General features: G+C 40.4%; 1 protein-coding gene across 16 annotated transcripts in view; it reads right to left on the reverse strand.

The window, feature by feature from the left end:
• Positions 1–20,391, reverse strand: part of RIMBP2 (RIMS binding protein 2) — an 855,912-nt gene that overhangs the window by 358,329 nt on the left and 477,192 nt on the right. The window contains exon 1 of one of the 16 annotated variants that reach the window (XM_082266900.1): positions 10,689–10,838. The exons of the other annotated variants lie outside the window; for them this stretch is intronic. The gene's annotated coding sequence lies outside the window, so the exon portion shown is untranslated. Of the gene's footprint in view, positions 1–10,688; positions 10,839–20,391 lie in introns of those variants that run through there. 16 annotated transcript variants of the gene reach the window in all.

The raw sequence follows: 20,391 nt of genomic DNA on the forward strand, positions 1-20,391 counted from the left end.
ATGTGGCACTATCACATAGCATATAAAAAATGTTATTATGCTTTCTCAGTGACTGAAACAAGGGGACTTCTGATAGATACTACACATTGAGAGTGCTATGGGTATAACTTGATCACTGCTTGCAGGGCTTTATGATTAACAGGTATTGAGTTGACAGGATTTCCTTAGTAGCATGCCGAGAAAATTCTGTGTTCTACTGAATTTGTTATTCAGGTGAAACGCATCATTCCACAACCAGCATGACTTGCCAAGTGGAGACTGGTTGTTGGCCAGTCTAGCTCATTAAATCACTGTTCTCTCTAGCGCTGCTGAGTGGACATCTGCCCAATTCCATTTGTAGTCCTCCTATCAATTTGCTACATGCAGAGCTGCAAATTGCTCTGTAAGAGCTGTACGTTCTCTGACCTCTTACCATCGCAGGGAAGACTATACTAATGTGATGAAAACATTTAGCAGGCCTACACCAAACGTTACATGACTGTCTATAGAGACTCTGCTCCTACAATGAAAACAAATGTATTCCTATACAAGCAAAATCACTTATATTCTGGTCATTTATTGAAAGTCTGTTTTATTTATAACAATGATTCCATTTGTTTCCTTTCTTTATGCAGTGCATAAAAAATTAAAATTGAAATTATACAAACTATCTTGAAATATTTATTGCCATAAATATGTCAAGTATGATCTTTATGTGGCAATATTCAATTTTTATTGTAATTACAAGTGTTGTAGGATAATGCAAGGATCAGTTTGGCAGACAGTATTCTCTCTTTTTCTTTTATGCTGGTACAGCTCTTTACGTATTTATTACAATTCATATCAAATTCTAACTTTGTTATTTGTCATAACATTACAGCAGGCAGAGCTGTGTCTAAGGAATGCAGCTGTCTCACTAAGCTTTCAGTTTTAGTGGAAAAAATTCCCTAGAAATGCCTATGTGAAAAGTGTGCCTGACATTAAGAATGACTGAGCAATTTAAAGCTGAAAGGGAATGTTAGGGCACAGTGACATATTCCCTACTGTACATGGGGCAGGGAGGAGAGGAGAGAGAAGAGAGGAGAGAGGGGAAGGGGAGGGAGGAGAGGAGAGAGGAGATAGAGGAGGGGAAGGGAAGGGAAGGGAAGGGGAGGGGAGGAAGGGGAAGGCAAATTAGGGGAGAAGAGTAGAGGAGAGTGGGGAAGGGGAGGGAGTAGAGGGGAAGGGAAGGGAGGAGAGGAGAGGAGAAAAAGGTGCATCTGCAGTCTGAGGGCACTTATCAGTAGCCATGAAGGCACCAGTCCTAAGTATTATTGAAACCAAATAAGTGAAACTCCAGTCTTTAGTGCAAGGTGGTGAATATATTTGACTAGTCGATTGTCTGAGGGGTATTTCACTTCTCTACCGGGAATGACTACAGATGTCTTTATACTTACTATGCATTTCCTTGAAATAATTACCATATATTAGGATAGACAGAGTAACTGAGAAGTGATTTCACAACAGTTTGTTCAAATGTGTGCAATTTGGATCCCAACTTAGAAACCCGTTAAGAGGAAAATACTCTGCTACAGCATTTAATGCATGTTCTTTATGTGCAATATACTGTATGCTACATGTAAATATGAGTGTTTAACCCCGGAAAACTGCATCCACAATGCAGAGTACAGTAAACAATGGCAACTAATCAGAAATGATCTTTTACTCACCAGATTTCAGTAGTCCTGAATCTGACTGTCTGCTATGGTTTACTGTAATATGGACATTATCATTGTCCAGTGCACAGGATTCTATGCTAGTCTGCTTTTGTTTAGTCTTAAAAACTTAAGACTCCAATTGTAGATAGTGCTTTCTCTACAATGGAACCTTTGTTGTATCATACCACAGCACAGACACAGCAGTATCCCAGCACTGTGGAATTAAAATGTTGCTGTTATTTTCATCTAATTAAATGAAATGGGAATTTAACTGGTCTGAAAACATATTTAAAGTGTTACTAAACCCAGGACCCTGCATTCACTATATCTGGTCTCCCATAGTACACAGAACACGGAAATGCAATTTTACTAGTAAGTATAAACTGCTAAACACCTTTTCTCATCACCAGTATATAGCAATCTTGTGATTTCTAGCAGTGTCTAGTTAAAGTATGTAGGAGAAGTTTTCATTCTACTCTGACTGTCCTTATGAGGTTGCAGGACCCCAGACCCTCACTAACAATACACACCAAAGTGAAGTGCATGTGAAGAGTGACTTTAAAAGCTCTGTCTTATCAGGAGATGGATTGGGAAAAGTAAAAGAAGGAGAGGATCAGAGAAGACAAGATCAAACAGTCTTTTTTACACAATGCAGAGGATAAACCCCTTAGGTTTCACAGCAAGTATAACCAGCGTGCTTTACTGCATATACTGTACAGACTGAACTTACTGTTGTGGGTTTAGTAGCACTTTAGTGTTTCTGCCCTGTACACTCATTTTAAGGCAAAAAGCAGAAGAATGCATTACTTTACTAAGGAAATCATTTGGACACGCATGTTTTGAAATGCTGCAAGTACGGAAAAATACCTGTTGCAGTGTCAGAAAACGAGTGAGCTCCAAACTTCCTTTTGGGATGACATCACAGTACCTTTTCTGCACTACAGTCATAACCAGTGTTATCAGCCCTGCTTGATAAGACTTCAGAATTTAGCCTATCCCCTACCTCTCTCTGTCCCACTGCACATGCAATGCAATGTTGCTGCCTTGACTCCCAAAAGTCTGCCCACATGACTCTTGGGAGATGTAGTTCTGGAAGGTGGCTCAACATCAATAGAAACTGAGCTCCCAGCAGTTTACCCTGGAATAAATTCACAAGCATGGTGAGGATGTTACACACAGTAATAAAACAGTTTTTCATTGCTGGAAAAAGAAAAAATACAAAATAATTCTGCAGCATGCTCTAAAGGGCAAGAAGAAGGTTTGGGGTTTAATTTTAGTGATGCCTTTTTACAACCTTTAACATAACATTTACACCAGGCAGTAGGTTGTATTGAAAAATATAGATCTATCAATTTTGGTGCAGGTATGGGTATTTTTACAAGTGCAGTAAATAGCTTTATTTTTATTAATAATGCTATCATTTGCCCATTTATGTCTTTTCCCTAGACCTTCAGAAGTTGAACAGTTGCTGCGGGTAGATGCTACTAGAAGAAATCTGTTTACGGAAGTGCTGGAATACTGAGGTTTAGAACAGCAATCATGCAGGGGTGTGAAGCTTTGGGTTTACAAATATACAAATATAATATATAATGTTATATAGTGGCACATTAAGGTTGCCTATTCTTACTTAATATTGTTTCCATGCTGTTTAAATCTGCACTAAGTATGCATGTCTAATACCTGAGGCAGAGGGGTAACTACAGGGGTTGCAATTGTGACCTGGCCCCATGCTCTAGGGGGCCTGTGTGCCTCCTCTGTACACCTGGATAGGAGGGGCAGCGGGGGCGGCATATAGAGGAACAGATTCTATCCATTTTCTTCCTGAAGCGGCTGAAAACCTGCTTCTCATCCTCTCCCACAGGCATTCAGTGGCTGCAGGTGGAAAATGGAGGGGATTGGCTTCTCTATATGCCGCCCCTACTTCCCTCCTCTCCAGCTTCCTCTTTTTTCTGCTGCCACCGGGACCCTGTGTTCTCCCCTGATCAACCCCCCACCCCCATCCCTCGCAGCTCTGATGGCTTCCACCCTCCCCTCTCCCCTCAAATACCGCAGGGGATGTGTCAGGACGGAGAACGGAAAAATATGTAGTTTACCGACCCTTCAGTACCGATCACTATCGATTCATAACTGAAGCATATTAAACTATACCGTTTGTGAATGAACAGGAAGCTCTGTACAGAGCTATTCCTCTCCATTCATTTTGTGCAGCTTAGGGTGCAGAGATGGGGATTGAGGGTTGTGTCCTTAATCTCCTTTCTCTTTCTCAAAGGTGAAACATCCGAGGTCTATTTAGACCCCTGATAGCTCACCAAAGCTCCCCAACAGGGCTCCAGTTGTAAAAAATAATAACAAATAGAATTGCAACAAATAAAAAAACAAAATGGTAAAAAACTACTAACACCAGTGACAGAAATACTAGGGTCGCAAAGGTTGCTCTTGCGCCTAGGCACTGTGATTGTCAGCTTCCCAAGCTGACTCTCAGGTATCACACATGCATACTTACATTGGTCTAAGCTGGACCAATGTAAGTATGTAAAAAAGATCATATCTGGAATTCAGCTTTAAAATGTATTTAAACTCTAAACCTTTTTTCAGTAAGTTTTGTATTATGACTTACAAATTTCGTAAGCAATGAATTTTTTGTTATTCTATTGCAAAGTTTCTTTGCTAGAGATCCTGCCTGTAACAGCACTTCCTGTTGCAGTGTGACAACCCCAAGCAACTTTTTCCCAAGTAGCATCAGTCTAGTCAGCCTGGCATGCAAGCTTCTCGAGTTTGCCATTTGGGTGTCTATCTGATTGACTTGATAGGCAAGCAAACGGAAAAATAAAAGAGCAGAGATATCAGGCTGATGACACTACTGCTATTTAAGAGACAGTGGCATAATGTTGTCAGGCTGCAACATGAAGTACTGTTATTTGTAGGATCCCCAAATAAAACATTACCAACAAATCAAAGTGGTGGACTTAAATCACATCTCAATAAAAAACCTGCAGAGGTACCATCCTATTATCATACTATGTATAAGAATCAACCATCCCATATGGGGTTGAAAAAAATGCGGTACTTTAAACGTTTTTTAGAGGAGGATTCTATTGTGTTACATAGCATACTGTTTTGTAACGATTAAAATAATATTTTATTATTAATTTAAAAGACACATCAGTGTTTTAAAATCTCATGACATTAGATCCAAATCTTATAGTTTTTTTGTTGCCTAAAATCTACGCGTTTCCCGATCACAAATTGCTTCTTCAGGATATGCACTGAATGTTCAATGCAACAGTGTGAACTGCCCTTAGAGTATTTAGGAAATTTACAAGAATGCACACATTGCTTGAAATACAAGTTTTCCTATATATATATATATATATATATATATATATATATATATATATATATTAATATAGCTAGATATAGATATATATTTTATATTACTATATTAACTACAGAGCACAAATGAACAAGTCCTCAAATATCATACATTTGTAAATCTATAAAGAAAGGAAATAACATTATTAGATTATAATATTTTTACCAACATAAAAAATCCAGTTGAAATGGCAAACAACCTTCATGCTTTGTAAGTTTCAATGCTGCAGAAAGCATATAATATATTAATAAATAATATTCAAATTTAGCAATGGAGAATTATTGCTAGCTAAATCCCTGAAGTGAGCTGTGAGGATGTAGAACAGATAAAGAGGTCATTATCAAAGAGAACAGTTATATTGGGGGCGGCTCAATAAGAATCCAGAAAGTGATAAAAGAGAACACTGTATATCAATTAAAACACAGCATGCATTGGGACAGTGGTCCACCATATTCTGATAAAAACCACCCATCTGTTTTCCCTAGAGCTCCATGCGGCACCCTTTTTACCTCAGAATTTATAAGCTGCATCCTTTCGAGCAGGCCAAGCAAGAGAGAATAAATGACTTGCAGTGTGCTACCACCCGGGATTCTTTCTAAGCAGAAGCATGTAAAGCTGGAACTGAAAGTACACAGTAGAAGGGTGAGTTTTGCAACCTAATGTAATGTGACAATACTGTCTGGGTAACAAAATTCCGAGTTGCCTGGAGTAAGGCATATGTTAGGATCTCTCTGAAATATTCAGCCCAAATATATCAGGGTCATTTTTTTATTTCAACAGCACCTTGTAATCACCTTAACAAAGAACATTTCAAGGTTCCACCAATTAACCTTCGCTTATAATAGAAATGTCAAAGAATTATATATAAAATTCCGAAGGGAATAAAATCAGCAGATAGGTGCCTTCCTATGTGGTGAAAGATTTGATCAAATATCCTGGAATATTGTATTATACAGTACTTCTAAACTATTTCCTCACGGATTTCCATATTTCGGGAAATCAGTTGACATATTTTGTTTTTTTCAGGCCATCCTAGGTGGTAACTTACTAATCATATTCCAGATAGTGAACTCATTGGCTCACCCCACCTGCAAACTTGGCTTCGACTTAAACGGCCTATCAGGTGGAATTCATTTTTTTTAACTGAACTATAGGTTTATCTAAAAAGGTCAGCTTAGATTGCATGGAGTTGATGGTGGATGATGCTGATGAACAAACATTGGTGTTACATAAGAGCCAGGTATGATCTGACTACAGTGATACCTCCTTTCTCCCTTGGTTTTTTATCATATATTATGGCTAACCCAAGGGAAGATGGTTACCTTTATAGTTGTTAATACTCCCCCTGCAGCCAGCAAACCTGCTTTCCCTGGCAACAGGATGCAGAATATGTATTTATTACTTACCTTTGGAATATCCAGCTGATTTTTTTTTTCTCTTATGAGCCTATACAGTACCGATTTTTTTCATAGATGATATACCTGGCTGTTTGTAATATTGGCAGTTTACCCGCTTCTGGGTCCTTGTGACTGCGACTCTGTTTTTCCTGGTACCTGCTGACTCACACCTACAGGGGGCTCTTGATCAGGCATATCCATCTGGCAGTAGTTATCCCTTAGACTCGATTCACACTACTGCGACTTGTCAGGCGACTTGTCAGCCTGACAAGTCGCGGTCCCTCGCAGTCCATTGACTGCTGCAGGACCCGATCTAATAGGAGTGACACAAGTCGCTCCGACTTAGAAAAAGGGTCCTGTACTACTTCGGGGCGACCTCGGAGCGACTTGCATAGACTTCCATTATGTGAAGTCCGTGCAAGTTGCGCCAAAGTCGCGGTGCACGGGACTGCACAAGTCGCCCCCGAAGTAGTACAGAGTCGTGCCGCCCCAGTGTGAACCGACTCTTATCCAGCTATGATGTGCAATGTATTTGTTGAACTTTGTAAGTATAATGCAGCCTATTTAATGTTTTGAATGACATTATTAAAATTTTATGATACATTTACCTTATAACCAAAGTTAGTCATAATTATATTATTAACATATTTCTATTCTAGAAAATAACAGCACCCACTGCTGCACCTCTGAAGAAGAACTCCACAGTATTAGTCCGAAACATGTTAGGTGTTCACACATAATGTATGGAAGCCAGCCTGATGACTCACTACAGGTGGCTGCACATTTGCCATACTTTTGTAATGTAACCGGTACCAGTTTTTACTTGTGTAGCACACTACAGGTAGGTGCTAGGTAAATGCATAGTGGTTGCTACACTTGTATCTTATATGTAATGTTTTTTTTTTATATATATTTTTAAAATCTAATAATAAAATAACTTTTTACTATGTTGGTCTGTCTTTAAAGTCCATTTTTGCTCTTTCAATTATATATTGGACATGACAGATCCTCTGCCTTAACACATACCAAGTTATCTCATACAAGATAGCTTCTATCGAAAAAGGTTTGGGATAACAAGGAGTGCATATATTGGAGAAAAAGTAACTATGCTTCACATCCAAACCGAACACACTTTAAAGTGGAGCTAGCCTGCATCTGAACACCACAAACCAAAAATTTAATTCTATGTCTCCATGCTTTATTTTGCAGAGAAATCACTTTGAAAAACACCCCCTAGCATTTTTTGCAGTGGCAATCTTGAGTAAGGGCAGATGATTCATGTAGCATTTAATTCCTGGAATCAGTGCTGGGACAAGGTCATCTAGAGGCCAGGGCGAACATGCCATACTGTGCTGCCCCCCCCCCCCCAAAACGTATGTGTCAGCAAAAAATTCCCCACCCCCAAAAAATTGAGCACTAATCTGTATGCTTACCCCCAAGCATATATCCACCCCCCTCACAGTACAAATCTCCCCCCTACTGAAATTTCCTCCTTTCCAGCATGAGTCCCCTCCCCCACAAAAAATTCTCCCTCCTAGCACAAGTCCTCTACCCCTAAAATGTCCTCACCCAATTCCCCATCCTAACACAAATCCCTCCCCCCCCAATCATCCATAATAGCACAACCCCCCCCCCCCCCCAAAAAAAAAATACTTTCCTGACCTAGCAAAAATTCTTTCCCTCCTCTACCATATCACCTTTTCTAACACAAACCCCCTAAATTCACACTCCTAGCAAAAATCCTGTTACCCCCACCAATACAATTCCCACCCAAATCACCACTTCTAGCACACCTCCCCAAATCCCCCCCCCCCCAGAACTATTCTTACCCCCAGCCACCCCCCAAATTCCTCCTCTCAACACGAATCCTCTCCCGCCAATCTCTTTGTGGTTCCCCTTCTACCTTACATGAGACTACAGTGCCCAGGGCAGCCATCCCTCCTGCCCACCCCTTGTTCCAGCCCTGGCTGGAATCAATCTGCCCTTAACTCAGGCACGCAGGCCAGGAATGTGCTTAGCTGAGAAAACACCTCCTCCCCTCCTGAAGACTCCTGGGATGTATGACATTAGTAATTGAAGAAATGTAAAAAAAAGTTTAAAACAAATACCAATAGCCAATGTGGATTGACAGAGTGAAGTTTTTCTTCAAGACAATGTTGTGGAAATTAAAGCTATTCCTTTATAGACAGCAAAGAAATACAAACTTGAAAAAATACAGTGGATAGGTGGGACTTCGTATATACCTCCAAAAGTAAGAGCATGTATATTTTACAAAAAATTCAAATTTTATTTTAGTATCAAAAAGATAACAAATACACAAAAAATGTGTTTCTATAAAACAACCCGACTGTTGGTCACATGTTACATGTGGTATTCAAACACAATGGTTTAGAGAACCTTCCTAGAGCTTGCCACTCAAGGTGTCCTAGATACATGAAAGGTGAGGTTGACGCGTTTCGTGGGAATACCGCTTCCTCAGGACCTCTTAGGCTTTTCTCATATCTCGCATATGACACAAAACATCATTAAAACCTAAAATAAATGTACATGTTACGCAACACGGGATGAGGGACAGTGTTATTTTCTTAGGTGAAAGGTCCTGGGTGGTCCATGGGGGAAGGTGAATCACCCCACCTTCACAGATGATAGATTAAAATCCAGTCAGTGACTTAAACTTTGATTAATCTTCAGATGGAACAGCTGGCATTATTGTGAAACCAAAACCAAGAAAAATGGATGTCCTCTCTGCCAAGTGCACTATCCACTTGGATGTACAAAATGGGAGTCTCAAAACACCAGGAAGGAGGGAGAAGGAGAAGGAGGAAGAGGGGGGCTACAAGCTCAAACCCCTCAGATGTTATATTTCTTTCATAGCCCTGTTGTACTGCCAAATGCATAGGATTTCCATGTCTCAGGAACCACCAGAGACGACCTCACCTTTCATGTATCTGGGACACCTTGAGTGGGAAGCTCTAGGAAGGTTCCCTAGACCATTGTGTTTGAATACACGCTTGTAACATGTAATGGTTTTTATAGAAACAATGTTTTTGTGTATTTGTTATCTTTTTGATACTAAAATAAAATTTTATTTTTTTATAAAATATTTGTGTTATTTTATCTAGAGGTAAACACAAAGTCCCACCTCATTTATATTTTCGATTATGTATTTGCAAATAGGGATGATACCTTCTTTAGCAGCAGTCAATAGGAAATCACCAGTTCACATGTTTTTATACGAGAGAAATAGAGTCACTGCTATTACTAGGCTACTTCTCAAATGCTAGTTGTCTAGCAATTATGCCAAACCTTTATCCTCATTATTCTCCAGGTTACTGGCGCAGATTGGTACTGATCAAGAAAGTTAGACAAATGTCTGTAGTCCTTATCCACATACAGCAAAACAGTCACCATGACAGGCAGGCCACTAGCATTTTCAGATGGACAGGTCATCCATACTGCCTTATGACAGGTATGCTTTAAATGTAACGTCCCTATTACATGATTCAGTTTGTGAAGCAATTACAGGTTACGGGATCTGTTAAACCTATACTATATAAGTCCTCAGATTTCCTAGAAACAATCTCTGTAAAAATATATTTACTAACACATGGGTATTTTTTTTCTATAGCACATTCCATAGACAGTGTTTCCACAAAGTATGTAAGTCACTCAGCTCATACTCTCACGTGAGAAGGCGTTTTAGATCAATTTTGCATTTAAATGAAATTGTCAATGTGTTGTGCACTTGGGTGCAATTTCTGCAAAAACACGTTGATGCTTCATAAACGGAACTGTATGCTGCAAATGTTAAATGCTAGCAAAGCATTTCAGCACCAATTTCATGAGAACAGCTCCCTCATTATTACACTCACACATGAATAGCTAGATGCATTTGTAGCACATTGAAATGATTTCCTGCTAGGCATTTATGTAACTAACTGTATTCTGATATTACCTGGATTCCACTGACATTATTTTCTTATGTGTCTGCTGCATATTTACTCTTATTTAATAAGGCAGCACACAGACCAAAGGATGAGCAAACTAAGCAATGGCAACCAATCAGATCTCACCTTTATTCACTTAGAACAGTTGTAAAAAATAAAATACTACTGTTAATTTGCTATGGGTTATTTCATGTTGCACACTGCTGCATTAGATGAGTCAGTTTATCTTCGCTTAATGCATATATTCATAGAAACACACCATGCACACTCTATTACAAAGCAATCCACACCTTACCAATCATCCATTGCCGCCTTCTAAATGCCTCTCCTGTCCATGTCTCTGTGTAGCGATCCTGCACAAGGGTAGTCCCACAATTGCGCTTCATAGATACAATTTTTTGAGCATCACCGTTAAACGAAAAAGATCCTCACACATGCTGCATTTCCTACTATGTAGAATATTTAACTTGTTGGCATGAAACTAGGTCAGCCGATGCTCTGAGAGAATTTTTTTTTTTTTTTTTGCCAGGCTGGGAAAAACCGTGTAAAATGCCCAGAGAGACAATATCTGCTCAAATCCTTGTGACAGCAAGGTTTTATTTAGAAACACTTGAATTTTAAATAAGCCCTGTCTACTATTAGATCCTAACACTGCTATTTCTGTAGAAACAAAAACACCTCCTTACAGGAGAGAACAGAGACTTTCTATGTGTTTGGAAACATAAATAGAAAAAGAAGCCTGTCAAATTATAGCTGAAATCAATTCTGGCATAAGGTCTTGCACTGCAAAGGAATAGGCTTGCAATGCCCCTTATTCATGCTTATCTGTTCTCTGTTGTTTACTTGCCTGGCGGCTTAAAAGTTTAAAGTAAAGGTCCTCTTGGAATAGTCTGCAGTTCACTGATTATAAGGATGCTTCATGTTAGTCAAGAAGTACTTTCCAGTAATGCCTTCAAATTCACATGTTAATTCACATATGTGGTTGCCAGCAGCACTTCCTCCATTTTCCACTCAGGTTTTCTATACAATGACTAATTATTCTACTGTTCACAAAATGATTGCTATAATATGTATCTGCACACACATCTCATTCTAATTCGGAAATTCCCACATTCAAAAAATGCTTAACACAAAAATAAAACTCTGCTAATAACATTTTCAGCATAATTAGGTGTTTAAAAGGGATCAACTTAATGTATACAATTTTGTCAATATGCGATTTACATTAGGAGGCATATACGGGCAGCACAGTGGCTAAGTGGTTAGTACTTTAGACTAGCAGCACAAGGGTAACTGGTTAAAAATCCCAAGAGCGGGACTACCTGCCTGGAGTTTGCATGTTCTCTTTGTGCCTGCTTGGGTTTCCTCACACTCTAAACCCATACTGGTAGGTAAATGTCTCCCGTCTAATATGGCCCTATTATGTATGAAAGTCAGTTGGGGACATTTTCATTTTTAAGCTCCTTGAGGGCAGGGACTGATACATACAATATATATGTAAAGCGCTGGGTAAATTGTGGGTGCTATAAAAATATAGTACCTGTAATAATAAATACATAAATAAATGGACGTAAGGTTATTCATTTTATTTATGAAAAATGTACCAACATTCCAACTATATCCAATACAGTTGGCAAATTAAGCGACTTTGAGGTGTCAAAAGAAAAATCATAAGATACATATAATCAGGGCCGTTATTCCCATTAGGCACTGTAAGCATGTGCCTACAAGCCACAATAGAAAGTGGTATGGCGCAATACTTGCTGGACAAGACTTTACCATCTAAAAAGTCAATATTATGGTGAAATTCCATAGGGTAAACTGTGCAGCTGAAGGAGAGCTAATGCGTTTCAGATTGAGGTGGTAGGAGCTGAATGGGTCAGACATTCAGGGTAGGCCTCTTTTGGGAGCTGAAGCAATCTCCAAGGACCATATGAAAAGAAAGGAAAAGGAAAAAAGTTCTTAGTGTAGACCATAAAAAATGGTTTACTTAGACAAGTAATATAAGATTGCTTTTCCTTTCTTTTCATATGTGCCTACAGGTGCCCTCTATAGAGAGGCGTCTGTCCAGGGCCAGGACTACGGCTGGTCTCCCTACTCTCGTGGTTGCGGGAGGATGAAATATCGAGGTCCCCTCCACAGGATTGGTCGGTCGGGGTCTTCCATGGTGGATGGTGGCTGGAGTGTTGCGGGAGAAGTAAAAAAAAAATAAAAAAATTATTTCTGAAAATCTCTTAAGTTTTTGATTGTAGTGCTGGAGGATGCAGGCTGTAGACACCCACCACCCCTTACCATCTCTTCCCATCTCTTCCATCTACAGTTCAAATCTGCCAAGATCAGTTTATTTGGCGTTATCTGCTTTACAAAATTATCGAGAATGTTCATTAAATGTCATATCGGCAAAAAATCGGCACCTCTGTGTCTGGAAGCTGAACTGTCTGTGTTGTGCAGAATGATTGTGCTTGCTGTAGAGGGGTTGTTAATTAATATTTTTATGCTATAATATTTGTGATCTGCTATAAATAGACATATAACATAATAAAAACGATATGTGACACAAGGGGCTTATGTACACAGCTGTATAAGATGTACACAGGATCACGCTGTCAGCAGTAAGTGGTCTGTACTGCGTCTGAGCTCACATTGACGTTAATGCACTTATGTCTGTATAAGCTGAGGTGTGTTCATGCTACCACTGATAACTATACATTGTCTGTGTTTACATCTCTCTCTGAATAAAGGGGGGGGCTTCAGAATCCTCTGCCCATAGACTCCTGAGATGTAAATCCGGCCCTGCAATACAATATCATTAAAAAATAAATTTTGTAAATCTGATAATAACAAAATGATACACAATTAAGCCCAGTCAACAATAGCAATAGGGGCTTCCACCTAATAAGACTTCTTAAAAACATTACACCACCTATTCACCCCATTGCTTGTCTAACAATTGCAAGCAAATTAACCTCTGAAAAAAAAGGCTGACCGGTACCATCTGTATGACAGAAGAGACCCTATAATTCTTGTTATAACTGCCTCACCCTGTCTGAAAGTGTTAATGTATGCTGAGCCACGCATGCACAGTTCAGCATATGTTTATGGCACTGCCCTGTGCCATGATATTTGGACTCCCGTGTGCATATGTGGGAATTATGTCATTGTAGTTCAGTCAATCATGTGGCCAAAGAGCCCAAACCCCCGAAGGAAGACCAGAAGAGGATGGAAGCACCTGTGACAGCTAAGAGTACTGACATCTCAGCGCTGGAAGGGATTGCTTGGAAGGTAAGTCTGCCATAACGTGAAAATATGGGGCACATAAAGCTTCCGGGGGTCATTTAAAAAAAAAAATGTCCAGGTTTAATTCCACATTAATTGATGGTACAAAACACTCAACAAATGTTTTCTTTACAATATAATCCAACTCTTAAAAAAGTTTGAAACATTTCAATGAAATACATTGAGTTTGCTCATTTCACCTTCTATCAATTTTGTAATTACATTGTAGAGAAAGCACTTATTGTACCATCAAAAAAATGTTTAGACAGGCAACAGAGTGAATACAAACAAGGCGGTAAACTATTTTGAAGTTCTCTTAATTATTGCCTTATTGTTGACTGGGTTCAATTGTGGATTACTTTTTGATTATCAGAATAAAAATTACTATTATTTTAATCAATATTGTATGAAGGGAATTTACTAAGACTTGAGCAGCCAGAAACTAGAGCAGCTGTGCCTGGCAAACAATTAGCTTCTAGCTTTTATTTTCAAAATTTAAAGAAGATCTACCACCAGAAGAAAAAAAGCTTTTTAATTCCCCCAGGGGTCCATGAGCACATAACGCTTGTCTCCATTAAAATCCAAGCTGTGGCTTCTCCTGGGTGCAGCACTCCCTACCCTACCTGGGGATTAAGTTGACGGCGGACCCGCTGGAGCTGTTTTCGGCTAACTACCCCCCCATGCTTCGTCATCTCACGAACTTGATGACATCTTGGTCCTCCATACCTCTAGCCTGGATGGGGCGCATCACTGTCGCTAAGATGGCCATTCTGCTTAAGATTCTGTATCTCTTCCGGGTGCTCCCGATTAATGTCCCCTCTTACTACCTTCGCCAGCTTCAGCGACGCACCTTCACATACGTCTGGGGCAAGTCTAGACCTAGAATACCCCGCAGAACACTCTTTCTCCACAAACTCTGAGGCGGCCTAGGCCTCCCACACTTTACCAAATACTACCAGGCAGCCCAGCTGGCCCAACTACCCAAGTGGCATGCCACCTGCGAAGTCCCACTCTGGGTATCCCTGGAAACGGTTGAATGCGACCCCCTCTCTGTAGCTAACTTATTATGGCTTACTCCCCCCGATCGTAGGTCCATCTCTAATCCTGTCATGCACCACTCCCTACGCCTCTGGGACGCCCTTAAATTCAAATTCAAGCTACAATCACCACACAACCTGCTGCTTTCCTTTCTATGCAACCCATCCTTTCTCCCGGCCTGGGAATCCCCATCGTCCTTCCGACACTGGGCGTCAGCTGGTCTACTTCAGGCACACACTCTGATAGCATCCGACACTATTAAGCCTTTCTCTACGCTTTGTGAGTCCCACCACCTACGGAGCTCTGAGATTTTCCGCTACCTCCAACTAAAACACTTTTACGCCAATTGCATCCGCACTGACTCTTCTCTGCCCACAATGACAGCTTTCGAACATACCTGCCACCGTGACCCACACACCCGGGGCCTCATTTCCCAGCTGTACTCCAGACTCACGGACTCCCCTGACAACACCCCCCCCCCACTTATGCTGCTAAATGGGAACAGGATCTGGGGTCCTCCTTAGATACTGAGGCCTGGGCTAAGATCTGGCAAGTGACAAAAGCGGCCTCCCAAAATATAGTTGCCTTGGAAACCAATTACAAAGTGCTGATGCGGTGGTACTTGGTACCCTCACGTATTGCAAAATTCCTACCCTCCCACTCTTCCACATGCTTCCGAGGCTGCCTGGAGGCGGGCACACAAATGCACATCTGGTGGACATGCCCACTAGTAAAAACCTTCTGGCAAGCTGTCTTCCAAATCCTCTCTACCTTAATGGCTGAATCAATCGCACCTGACCCCCTCTTTGCGTTACTCAATGTGAAGCCGGACACTGTATCTAACTCTAAGCACAAACTATTCCTCCAAGTCACCACAGCAGCCAAACAAACCATTGTAAGAGCATGGAAGTCCCCGCACCTCTCCTTGCCTGAGGTCAAGCAGCGGGTCACCACAGCCATGATACACGCCAAAATTGAGGCGGTTCTAATAGATAAAATAGACAAGTACAGTAGACTTTGGCAACCTTGGGTTGACAATTTTCTTCCATCCAATTTTGATACCTCCCTCCTACTGCCCTGATATTAACCTGAGGCTTACTGGCTACTACTCCCTGTTCATTGCCCCCCCCCCCCCCCGGCGAACCTCCCTTCTCCCCCTCCCCTTTTTTCCTTTTCCGCCTCCCCACGTGATTTGTTCTGGCACCAACAACACACCTGTTTGAGCCTGTCAAGAACTACAGAGTGCACCCTGCAGGCTTCCTGGTTTGGCCTGCTTTTCCTGGTTTTACTTATTGTATCCTCTGTTTCCCCCATCTAGTTGCATTACCATGTGGATTATTGCACACATTTATCCCTTCTCACTTACTACCGAGCTACTGGGCTTTGTTCACCCTTGCTTCACCTGCTGCTTGGCCGCGCCACCCCACCTGGGCACAGAGTGTTCCCTTTATGGGGTGCCTATGGGTTGGCTACGCCGGTTGCAGAGTCCTGGCCACAGCCCCCCTGGTTGCCTCTTATCTACCTACTTCTAAGTTTGACCCATGGTTATTGTAAGCATTATTTTGTGAGCGCATCTGGCTTGTACTTATCTTGTCACTCTGTTTACCAATTGTTGTTACCTGTTTACTTTGTTCTCCAATAAAATGTTTGAACCATGAAAATCCAAGCTGTGGCAGTTAAATAAAATCAATCTTTCTTTTCAGTCATTGCTAGCTGTAACTTTACCCCCCTGAAGCCTACAAAAATACGGGCACCTGTCTACTCATCTGTCCTGTTCAGGCCTGCAGTCTGCTACTCAGGGGTACGGAGAGAGTGGAAACTGTCAGCTTGTGTTGTGAATGACTGCCACTTGAGAAGAACACTTTCATACACAAAAACACAAGCTAACAATTTTACACCATCTACTACACTAGTCCGAGACAGCTTAATGAAGTGCCTAGCTTGTGCTGTTGTCAGCTTGTGCTTTTGTAAATAAATGCAAAATCATTCACAACACAAGTTGACAGTCTCTGCATGTTAAATAGTATTCTGGAGCTCTGGACTTAAGTGTAAACTAAAGAGGAGAGATGAGGAGACTGCACTGCACAGTGATTAGCATACAAACTGACCACTAACATCACTATATTCTAAAGGAAGCTTGGGACATGTAGTTCACAGAAGCACTAAGAAAAATGCCTGATGTGTCTTATTCCTGGCATCCAACCACAATATTGTCTCAAACAATAAAAAGCAAGATTTCAAAGAATTTACCATATTATATGAATTTTAAGAGTTTTATGGTATTCGACAGTGAATGGAAAGAGGAATTTATTAAAGAAAAGCTGATTTCATCCTGAAGTCCAGCTTTGTGTAAAGTAATTGTAAAGTCTCATTTTTTATTTGTTTTTAATAACAAATATGTTATACTTACCTTACCTGCTCTATGAAGTTGATTTTGCACAGAGTGGCCCCGGATCCTCCACTTCTCGGGTCCCTCTTCGGTGCTCCTGGCCCCTCCCTTCTTCTGAGTGTCCCCACAGCAAGCAGCTTGCTATGGGGGCACCCAAACTGAGTCACAGCTCCATGTGTCCATTCAGACACAGAGCCGCGACCAGGCCCTGCCTCCCTCTAACTACTGATTGGCTTACTGACTTTGATCGACAGCAGAGGGAGCCAATCGACCGCACTGCTGTCACAGCCAATGTGATAGGAGTCCTGGGCAGCTTACAAACTCCTGCAACATCTCAGGATAATGATGGGGCTCAGGTAAGTAATAGGGGGACTAAGGGGGGGCTACTGCACACAGAAGTTTATTTTTTGTCTTAATGCATAGAATGCATTAAGATAAAAAAAACCTTCTGCCTTTACAATCCCTTTATGTCGTGCTGACGTAAATCATCCAACCATGCATGAATCCTATTTTTTTCCTTGATTGGGTATTCTTTCAAAATGAATTTTTATTTAGCATTACATCATTCACTGAGCTTTACTGAGCATGCTCTACCCCTTTGCTAAATCACTTTGCCACTGAGGGTTCTATTTAGTAGCCACAAATCTTTTTTATATAATAAAGGAAAAAGGAAGATTGCAAAAAATGTTATATCAAACTTTTTTCATGGCAAACAAATAATAACTAAAAATATGTACTCAACAACTGCATAGAAAAGCATATTACCTTCATGAAGACCTGCCAAACTGCTGCAATCAGCAGAGAAGGTTTTGGGTTGTGGGTTGATCTGAGTTCAGAGGTAAGGGGTATACATGGTGAAGGCAAGGAGGGCTATTGGCTCCAACTTAGTTAAACACCTGAAACACCTGAATTTAGCAAGCATGCTGGCTAAAGGGCAGTAAGGTACATGAAAGATGTAATGCAAATAGAAATGATCAACAGGAGGCATTGATTGGGGGTAAGGATTGCTACTGATGAAAAAAAAAATTACCTTGACTTAAACTTTAAAAAACCACCACTGATCAATTTGCATTTGCTAGGTTTATTTTTATGAAAATTGTTAAACTACCTAGGTTTATTTTTATTACAAAAACGTTACACTATCCAGTGTTATTACTATAAAAAATGATTTGGGTTTGACGCATCCTGCTTAAAATTTGGTGAACCTGAATTTAGAGGCATATCCCACTGTAGTCTATAACAGCATGGAGTCAACTAAGAAGGCAGACGCTTCAACTTGGAAATCCATTTTTTAGAAAGTGCTAGGAAGACCAACATCAACATCTGTAAAACCAAAGCAGGTAAAAATCTATATAAAAAAAATCAAAAATAATTCAAATGATTATAGTATAACTAGAGGGAATAGTTTTTTTTTTCCATAAAGAAATCAATGTTTCAGTGAAAGTGATTTAAAAAATATTAAATAACAGTTTCCTTCAGAAAATTATATAATGTAGTCTGTCTTATCATCAAGCAGTAACCATGATGTGTGTGTGAATCACGTTAGCTGTGCATCATTAACGTTGATGTTATTTCAGTTCCCAGAATAATGACTTGCCATCAGGTTTGAAATTTAGCATCTGTGAAAATACAGTTGTTAATTGAGAGAATACAGTTAAATCAGGTCTGCTTGTTGTTACAGCTTGGCAACAATTTCACAAAGTACGATGGGTCTGTTCAGTATCATTATTCTGCAGTCAATAACATCTGGTTGCAAAATATTTCAGCTTTGGAATATAAACTATCTATCCATCTATCTATCTATCTATCTATCTATCTATCTATCTATCTATCTATCTATCTATCTATCTATCTATCTATCTATCTATCTATCTATCTATCTATCTATCTATCTATCTATCTATCTATCTATCTATCTATCTATCTATCTATCTATCTATCTATCTATCTATCTATCTATCTATCTATCTATCTATCTATCTATCTATCTATCTATCTATCTATCTATCTATCTATTTCCTCAAGTTCTCAGGTTGTATTTTTCAACTACATAAAATTGCGCAGTATGGAGCAGAAAATCAAAAAACATATATGTTACCACAAGAGCAGTGAGAACCAATGCTTGAGAGGAAATTTTTCTTGCAGTCATGCTGCATCACAGAGTTTACTCAATATTGGCATAAGTCATAAGTAAAAACAATTTACTGTATGCATATTTCATGCCAGCAGTGGTATATACATTACATCCTGTGGCTATTAAACACATAGTACTGCACACTGGGTGCAACAAACATAGAACATTAGATGGACCTACCCTACCTACTGTATATTTCTAAATTGAATGACCAATTAATTTACACCCACGTAGCCTATAGCCTACAGAACTACACAGCATGGCCCCTCACACATCGAAGAACAAGACATAATGCAGCCTACACTATTTTTCCACCTATCCTGAGATGTGTTCTCTGAAAAGTGTGAATGGGCACAAAATCCCAGAATTACTCAATGAACATTAAACAGCCATATACTAATGAAGCACACCCCCTAAAGAGCCCCTGGAAGATTTGGTCCTATTTCCTGCTTTGGAGCACAGCCAGGCACAGAGCATTTCCTGCATTCTTCCACTGGCTCCAAAGAACAGTCTAGGGTTTTTTTTTTGTTTCTTTATTGAGAATGATTAACTGGGATGGGGAAAAAGAGCATGGGATACCCCAAAAAACGCAGAACTGTATAACTTGAGGACTCAATTACTGGCTGCACTTTACAGGCTGCTGGCTGCACTTCACAAACTGCTGACTGTACTCTACAACTGTTAAATGTTTCATAGGATTTGCTGTGCTGACAGTGACCTGTACTCCTTTCAGAGTTTAAAAGCTACACACAGTCACTAACTCCTCAGCAATAGGGTTGCTACTCACTTAGCCATAGGATCATTGGTTTCCTCCTGCCAGGGAGATGTAGACTCACACCCCCACAGGACAGCTGGACTCTTTTCCATCAACTTCCTATTGGCTCTCTCTCTAGTGAGCTTCTTCAGACCCAATTAAATCATTGGATTTCAGCTACACAGGGATCTCCTCTAGCAGGACTGGACCCAAGAACTCTTCACTTGCTGCCCAGGCTTGAGATTATTTAAGGACTGTCCCTCCACTTTCTGGGCACATCTCCCCAGGGATTGGCTGGAGTTTCATATATATTCAGGCTGACTGCTCTCCCACCCATTATACTTCTAGAAGTCTCCAGGAGACGGGGAAGTAGCAGAACAGCAGCCTGTAATACACTGGGCAGCCAT

Source organism: Pelophylax lessonae (assembly GCF_965119305.1).
Source record: "Pelophylax lessonae genome assembly, chromosome: 1".
NCBI classification, from domain to species: Eukaryota; Metazoa; Chordata; class Amphibia; order Anura; family Ranidae; genus Pelophylax; species Pelophylax lessonae.